Genomic DNA, 9,787 nt, shown 5'->3' on the forward strand with positions numbered 1-9,787 from the left:
CGTGCCGTCCTGTGAACTGTGTTACCTGCCTGCCGTTCTACTAGTAAAGTTCCTGACTGCCTGGAAATCCTTGTTGTGGCATTATTGCACCCACTCGCCACCAACACCTCCATGAAGTGTAGCCAAAGTAAGTCCACAACAATATGAACGTGCGTGCATGCATGTGTTTATCTCTCTCTCTCTCTCTCTCTCTCTCTCTCTCTCTCTCTCTCTCTCACTCACACACACACTCACACACACACACACACACACACACACACACACACACACACACATCCCTGGTTGTGCATCATTTTCTTACAGTAGGTATGGCCTGTCACATATTTTAGCTTGTGTCGTTTTGATTTTGTATAGTCTGTTTGTAGTTTAAACGCGTCACTGACTGTACCTGCCGGCTGCCGAAGCTCAGCCTCAGAGCACGTTTTGTCATTGTTTATTGGGAATAATTAGCGGCTATGATTTTCATACGGTACCCATCTCTCGCTCTCCCTCCATTGGCCAGTAGAGGTCCCCACAGCATCAGTTATGTCTGGCACATCATGGCCGTGTGCTACGGGAAGCCATGCGTACCTCGACGATTTCCATCCACTATATTCCCTGGGAATGGCATTTACAACTCCCCGAGGACTCAGCAAACATGTTTTAGGCCTACTCTCTGGCTTATAGTTATGCCACCCAGCCATAGGCTATGTGAGAGAATAAAATAATTAAACCCCCTAAACTTTCGAGGTACCTAAATAACCTCACATGTAATCAAACACAGCAATTAGACTGCACCCTAATCCCTTGATATTTGGAGTCTTCCAATAGACCAGTAGTCAGCATAGGTCTCGATATAACCGTGGCCTCAAACCAAACTAGACCTCAGGCATGCAACAATAGTTCAAGAACTCAGGCCACAATTAGTGGGTTAAGCCCACAAGCAGACACATGGAATCCCAGACAGGGGTGTAGATAGAAGAGAAGGTGGCGGTGAGTGACTGACTTATTGCACAATAGTTGATTGCACTGGGTGGCCCAGTGGTTAGCACAACAACAACACCACCACCCCTGAACTGTATGGTCATAGGTCTGAAATGAATGTCACAACAATGACTGTGTTCCTCCTTCGATCCTTCCACACACAGGCCTACACTACACACCACCTCTGTCCCTGCACTCTGCCTCTGGTAAGAATCAAGATATGGATACTACATGAGGAATGACTAATGAGTGACAAAACCATGCTTAATTTATTCTCATATTTTTAATATAGGCTAGCCGCCTAGGCCTATAGGCTTTAAATATCAATGTGTAGGCTAGTTTTCTTTTTACATAAGCCTACATTTAAAAAAAAGTCAAACACAAATGGCAAAAAATAGCATTCAGACAGTTGTTGGTTAGGTTTGCTATTTTCACCACATGACCCCATCATAATGAGTACTATAGACGAATAACAGTTTAAGTCCACACTAATTATCCATAATGTATAAATGATGGATAAGGGGGCCAGGACAACTCTTGGAGGGGTCAGAATAAAATTTGGACTTAAACTGTTATTCGTCTAGCACATTATGATGAAATAGCCAATTTAAATACAAAACAAAAAACAAAACAAAATGCTTCTTGTAATTCTGTGTCCCAGATGTGTGTTTTTCTGTGCTGTGATCAATGAAAACTGTGTTTGGCTGTCAGGCCCTCAGGCTATTACAAGTTAATCACAGAAGTGTCTACCAGTGGACTGAGACTTCAAACTCCATGGCAGTAACACCCAGCTGTTTTGCTTCGACATACACTTCTCAGCACCATAGAATCACTAGTGTCAGCAGCGAGTGATTAGTTCTGCATGACATGGGGTGGTGTCAACTCAAGGAAGCAAAAAAAAAAAAAACCTGTAGTGTGAAATGGCTGATGGGTGCCTGCAATCGCTGGACACACCATCCCTCACGCACACACGTGTGCAGAAACAGGAAATTGTGATGACCAAGTATAGGTCACATCGGTAATACGGTCTCCGTGTTCTGGCCAGGCGTTATTAGTGTCTGCTGTGCTGACATAGCCCGACAATAAATACACCCTGGACGGAACAACAGGTGTCTCTCAAGATTGTTTCGCTTTAATAAAAAGGCTTACACAAGCCTCGGAGGAATAAGTCCCCATAAGCCCATTTGGGCACACTGCCCTTTTCCCTGCGACATCCCTTTTGATTGTAAAAATGACATATTTTTTCCTTTACCCCCACCAAAAACATAATTAATGCCACGGAATCCTGCAGGCTATATGTGCATTAAAAAAGGTAATGTGACAGAAAGTAATGCTCAGTTCGCTCTGTTTAATATCACAACATCAATTTGCCCTCTCATGAGGCATGCTGTGAGGAGTGTGTCCAAAAATCCAGATTTCCAGCCTTTAATCCCCTCCCTCCCCTCCCGCCCCCCTCAACCCTTCCCCCTTCCAGTGATGTGCACTAGTGGACATGCAGCTGGAGCTTGTGGACTGGACCCTCGGTGGCTGGCACCGTCCCCACCAGTCTCTTTCAACTCCCCGTGAAAAGCACCCCTGGTTCTGTTAAGCCCCATTTATGCTTCGTCACACGTCGGTTTCGCGTGCCAAAAATAGCAGCTCTACAAGCTCACAACGCCTCACAGACGCGACACGTCACAAGCTTGCAGATCTGCTACTTTCGCCGCGCGACACCTTCTTACATCGGAGCACATATTTGGGCATTAGTATGCCAGCCAGTGTGCCAGCGAGTCAGCCACATCCTCCAGCTGGGCACACGCCACCAGCGGACACCTGGATCCACTCAGAGCCCCTGTGAAACGGAATGCATATTTAACTCAGTGGAATGCATTTGGTGTGTGTGGCACCTTTTGTCATGCGTGGGGTCCCCCTCCCACAAGATGTTTGTTTTTGCAGCATCGTTGCATGAAGTCTAACCACCACCACACCCTTATCTCGCCTATCTGGGTTTTCTAATCCTGCCTAACAGGGAGGGAGGCAGTCTGTTGGATTGATCGGTGCCTTTAGGGCTGCTCCTCAGCCATTGGACTGCATCCAGATTTGCACTGGGCTGAAAGACAGACATTGTTATCCAGCTCTGACAACGTGCCATTGTCGGAATCCAATGATTACCATATCAGCGCTACATGAAACATTTATGTCCAGAAATAAATTAAAACATAACAAAATACATTATATTACAATACAAAATAGTACATTTCATTTCAAAATTACATTTCAAATTGCACTGATGCTAAACGACAGCAGTGAGTTAAATGTTACAGCATAATAAAAATACCTATACCTCTAATCCTCAACTCATACAGCCGCACACACTCACGCACACACACACAGGCACAGCATATGCCTGCCCACAGACAGATACAGTTCATTCACCTATCTATGGTGGACTATGCATGGCAGGGTCGTCCTCTTCCCTGAGCCAGCTGAAAACCTGACCGCATACCAACACAGAAACTAGAACTAAAAAACAAAGCTCAAGAGAAATCACAACATGATAGTGCATCAATAAAATCAATCTCAGCTATAGTGATGAGTTCCATAATTTAACTGCCCTAGAAATAAAAGATCGGCTTCCCATACTAGTTTTTATTTTTGGTAGAACATAAATATCTTTGTGTCTTGATCTTGTGTTGACCTGATGTTTATCTGGAACTAATGTTAATTTATTCTTTATGTTTACTGGTTTATTAGATGTTTTTATTTTAGAAATCAATGCAAGAGACTGTTTTCTTATGCATTCAAGTGCTGTGGGCCATCCCATTCTGTTATGCAGTTCACCCGTGTCAATTTCATACCCACATCTTAAGACCATTCTAGCTGCCTTGTTTAGTGTGATCTGTAGTTTTCTCATATCTGTCTGAGCTGCATTGCCCCATACTGCACAGCAATAGTTAACGTGACTATAAATCAGACTACTGGATATTAGCCTCAACGTCTCTTCAGATAAAAGCCCTGTAATTCGCCCAACCATTCCTGCCATTTGCATTACCTTTTTAGAGATATCTGTGGTATGAGCTGTCCATGATAAATTGTTTTGTATTTTAATTCCTAGTAGTTTGACTTCTGTGACCTCATTTATCTGTACCCCTCCATAAGATAAGTTCCATGGCCCTATTCCTTTTTTTGTTGGTGCATATGACCATATTCTTAGTTTTATTAGTGTTCAGTACTAATTTGTTATTCTCAACCCATTTAACAACGTGTTTAAAATCATTCGCCAGGTGCTCATGCAACTGAGTTTGTGATTCAGCTACTGCAGTGATGGTTGTGTCGTCAGCGAACATGTGTGCATTTGAGTTGGTTAGTACTAATGGAAGATCATTTGTGTATATGATATATACCGTAATAGAGGACCAAGACAACTCCCCTGTGGAATTCCACAGGAAGTAGAACGAGGTGAGGAAAATGAGCCGTTGACATATACAGACTGCTTTCTGCCATACAGATTTCATCCAATTGATAGAATTCTGACTGAAGCCATAATGATTTAATTTTCTTAGAAGAATTGTGTGATCAATCAGATCGAAAGCGGCAGTGAAATCTAAAAGTAAAATGGATGCAAGTTTACCTTGGTCGAGAGCATTCAGCCAGGTATCCGTCATCTCAATGAGAGCTGTTTCAGTGGAATGGTTTTTATGGTATGCATGTTGGGCATGAGTGACAACTGTCACTTAGCATTTGGAACAGAAACTTTACGATGTTGAATATGTCTTCAACTCAGGGATTCTTCATTAGTTCATTATCGATTGTATAATGCCCCCCAAAAATCAACCCCATTCTCCTCTTCTATAGCTCATTATGATCCAATCCTATGCTAAGTGCGTTGTTAATGTACTGCAGTAGCCTGTAGCAGGCAGGCAGCAGTGCCATTGCGCAGGTGAGACCCAGATAGGCAGCACACTGGTACTTCATCACCCGGCTTGTTTGTTGTCACGGCCACAATTGGTTTGTACTCTCATCTGCTGCCTCAGCAAAGCCGCGACTGATTTGGTCACTTTGGAGCCCGGTTAGCTTTGTTCACAGCTTTTTCCCCCCTTGATTCCAGCCATCATTACAAATGGTGTCTTTATGCAGTGGAGTTAACCCGGATAGTGCACTCCCCTGGGCACCTTTATCATCTATTCATCATGTTGTCCCAGTTTATCTCAAGACGAATCTAGCTTCTCCAACTACAGACCCAACTTCAGTTACCTGGCCTTAGTCCTTACCACCTCTGCCATGTTTTTATTTATTTATCCAGGGTAGGTTCACTGAGCAGGAGTGATCTTTTTTCAGCAACTCCCTGCTTCACAATCACAGTTACACATATATACACACCTGGGAGCTGTCCAGTGTCCAGTACAACCACAGTTTTATTCTGTTGGTCACTGAGCTGCTCGGACTGCTCCACTGGAGTAGTTTGTCGGTTCGGTGATTTGCTCGAGGTTTTTTTCCTTTCTCTTCATGTCAGGGCTGCCTGGGTAAACGAGTCCTCTTCCTCTAGCTGTACTTATCCACCATGCAGTGGGTGTGAGGCCTCTGTCCCTCTTGAGCTGGTCTACGCAGGTCAGCCCTCTTCTCCCCCTCGAGGCTGTGCCCTGCTTGGCCTCCCACAGAGCTGTGTGCCAGGTGGCAAGCACCAGGTGTCAGACACAGTGGCCAGCAAGCTTCAGACAACATTTCTTGCTCTTGTCTCTCAGCATGCCGTCATGCTCTGGGTGATGCTCTAGTGACAGTCTGTATACGTAATTACGTATGTAACACCAGAGATACATCTACAAGATGTTGGTCTTTCACTACCACATCCAGATTGGCGCGTTCTCTATAGCCTCTGCTGCCTAGTGAGGGAGATTACAAGTCTAACACTCTGTAGCCTCGCAGACCTTTTTTTTAAAGAATATCCTGGGCGAACGATCCAGGTAATGTGGCATAGGAGTGGACCTTGTAACCATTCAGAGTGCAGAAGGGGCGTCGTTCCAAATTTGGTGAGGTCAGTGTTCTCCGCTGTGTTCTACCGGGGAGGGGGGGCACATATTGGTGAACCAATAGGGAGTTGCTGTCGGTTTCCAGCACTAGTTAGAATTCGCCCCTCTAGTCCTTGGAAAGGGAGCGTTCTTGCAGGCTACACACTCAGTGGTGGTGGTTTCGTCTACATTTCATACTAAAAGACAGGGGAGCTTATGAAAGCGCATGAGCTGCTATTCTCAGTAGGGTTCAGCACTGATCTATCCGAGCAGACCTAATAATGCTAAAATCTCTGCAGTGCAATTTGCATGGTGACAAAAATCTGCACTGGCAGCCAGGGGCTACACGGCCGTGGCCAAACGGGTAAATAAATGAACATCTGAAACATTGAAACGAAATGTTCTTGGCCTCAAATGAGCGGGGGCTCATTGGACCCCTCACATTTCCCCCACACTCATTTGCATTGCTGAGCAGATCATTGTGTCACCTGGAGGTTTGAGCAGAACAGAGCCGAGTCGCAGCCAATTTCCAGATGGCATTTTCGAATGCGTGACATATCCTCAATTTCTGACAAAATGCACACACACCACTAGACTCCATTAGCTGGGGGGGTTGGTGGTGGTGTTTGTGTGTGTGCACGCGGGTGCAGGGATAAGGCGGGGGGGGGGGGGGGGGGGGGGAGGAGGTTAGCGGCTGGAAGTGGGTGCATGCACAAATGGAAAGTGGAAAGTGTCCAGTGGTGTGAATATTCACATCTGCACCTGCTGAATAATAGACCATTTCCAGTCCGGGAGGCCTCCCATCAGCCACGCACACACACACACACACACACACACACACACACACACACACACACACACACACACACACAGTGTGGAATAACAGGCTCACTGAATGCACATTTCTTGTTTTCCAGAAACCGATCTTGTTTCATATTCTGTGTAAAGAATCATCCTCAGCAGAGAGAGGGAAGGAAGGGGGGTTCTTCAGGGAGTCACACGTCTGAGGGGATGGTTCGGAGACAGCCTCGGGTTCTTGGCAGGTACGTCTTAACATTTCAACAGGACACATGGACACCCAAGGCACATTGTGCAGTGTGACAGGGCCCTACACATCACCTGTCACTGCCTGTAGGCTCTCGGCGTAATGAACAAGAAATGCTTAATTTATAGTCTTTCCTTGCGACGGTGTCGCTCGCCAGAAATAGCCAAATCTACAAGGTCACAACGCGTTGCGGATGCTGTGCTTTGTGAGCTTGCAGATCGGCTAATTCCTGCGACCGATGCCGGCCGCTGTACGACTACGTATAAATCAGGTTAGAGCCCACGTCTCCAATGGGCCTCTCTCTCTCTCTCTCTCTAACAGGCAGCTCATCCGAAGTCATTATTGTGCCTCATAATCAGATGAGCTTTTCCCAAAACGAGATCATTTCTGTCACCCCGAGGAGTGGAATGTCAACACTCGCGCGAATCAATAACTCATCCTCATTTGGCGGCTAATGGGACTCTGTATTAAGGTGTTGCCAGAGGAACGTGGTAAACCCCATTTCCTGGTGATTTACACCGACAAGCTGTTGCCGCACATCTGCCTCCCTCTGCCTGGAACCAAAAAGCTGGGTTTTGGGAGAGAGTGAACGTGTACACAGTATATCGAAGTGGAAGTCATTAATGAGGATTTATGCCTCAACAAATGATAACAAATTGTTCTCTGACACGGCGGTTTTAGGAGGATATGTCGTAATTTATCGTGTTATGTGAGGATGTGAATGTAGTTTCGGGACCATGGAGCTCAATGCTCATAGCTATCCATCCATCCATCCATCCATTTATTATTCCTTCCTTCAATCCGTCTGTCCGTCCTTCTGATCGTCCTTCCTGCATCCATCCATCCATCCATCCATCCATCCATGTATCCCTCCACGTCATTTGGATGTACAATCTATATTAGGCAATAGGCATCCTTCCATATACTCTTGGTGTTGCCACTCCAGGGCTGTGTTTGCACACAGGGGGAACACTGTTCCGGTTACAGCTGAGGAGTCATTTTTCATGTAAATAGAGTATGGCAGGCTATAGCAGCGACTTGCTGTTTGTAGAAACTGTGTAATGTTCGTGGCACACAAACAGTGCAGACGTGAAGAAAAGCCCATATTAAAGGGGGAAGTGAAGTGCTTGCAGTAAGTTCAATGGAGCATGAAACCCTATAGACTGATCTTGTAGTTTGTTTTTGAGGGGCACTAGCCCCTCCTATGTCCAGCTTTTGGTGTGTGTCCACACACTTTGTCCTATATAAACATTAAATTCCCATTGAAAATGAATGGAGAATTTTACGTTATATAGTGTCTGAGCAAATAGATATTTTACGTTATGATGATGTACGATGATGAGCTTCACATAGGTGTGATTATTTCTGTACAGGTTAGAAACTACATAAGGGTAAAACATGTGTCAGGCTAGCAAGCAACACAGCTGCAGCTAATATAATTTGTAATGGCTTGAGGTGCGCCAAGAGCCGTGGGTGGGTGTGCCAATATGCAAGTACAGACACACCAAAAATCTAACGCTCTTAATTCAAATTCATCATTTAATTTGATTAGCCGCAGATGTACATATGTATTGATACAGTATGAATTTGGTCAGGGAACCCTCATTTTTTATATATATATATATTTAAAGGACAACTTTGTATTTTTTTCAACCAAGGTTCATGTTTTAGGTTGTTATTAGAGAAAGTATGAGTATGATCTGCAAAACCCGTCAGTCGGTTCGTCGGTCACGCTTCCATATATGGTCCCGCTTCAGGGTCACACCATGTAACATCACTCCTCCATGGTCACGCCTCGTGACACATCACGCCACCATATGGCCATCTCCATAATAACCATACATGGAGAAGACTGGATCATCACCTATATCTGCAATTCTGCATATATGGACCCATACATCTGACCTCAAACCCTTAGATCTCCATATATGGAACTGACCTGTCCTGACATTCCATGTAGATCCCTCCCCACCCATCCTTCCTCTTCGATGTCTCCCTTTTGACTGATACCTGTAACCTGTCCATTCAAACTCTATAGCGGGCCCACCCCAAAGTTATTAGTGCAGCCCGGCAGCCAGCGAAAAATGTAGTTCTCAACAGGCCCGGAAATTAAGTCCTGGCCCCATGCGCCCTCATCAAACCCTGTACACTGCCCCTGCTGCCACCCTTAGATATCCATATATGGAGCTGACTTATTCTGACATTCCACATCAAACCCTGTACACTGCCCCTGCTGCCACCCTTAGATATCCATATATGGAGCTGACTTATTCTGACATTTCACATCAAACCCTGTACACTCAAGACATGCTCCAGTATATAATTCATTCCATTTGTTGATCTGACCCCCCAAGCCAAAGCGCCAGCGCTCGCCCAGCAGTCTTCCGTCACCCAGGCGACCTCACCCTTTAGGACGAGGTCGCTTCTTGCCCTCAGGGCGTCTTACTGGTTCACTATAGTTCATTGAAATACTTCAGCTCAGAATGACCATTAACCATTTATTGCAAAGCTATTGCAACAGCATGGTTGTTTTTCACCACCTGTGGGCAAAAATCTCATGGAAATCACTCAATGTGTTCATGATTTGCAGCATTTAGTTTGAAACGGAGAACTTTGGAAGCCAATCTTAGCCAATCAGGATGGAGTCTGAAAAATCTGAAAGACCAGTTTTGTTGAATGGCTCTAGAGAGACTGTGTACCAATTTGCATGATGTTTGGACAAAATATGTAGGTGTACTGTCAGAAATGTGTTTTGCACAAAGCAGCCTCCTGGTGGCGCTATAACAGGACAATG

This window comes from Protomyctophum bolini, assembly GCF_963924005.1.
Source record: "Protomyctophum bolini genome assembly, chromosome: 12".
NCBI lineage: Eukaryota > Metazoa > Chordata > Actinopteri > Myctophiformes > Myctophidae > Protomyctophum > Protomyctophum bolini.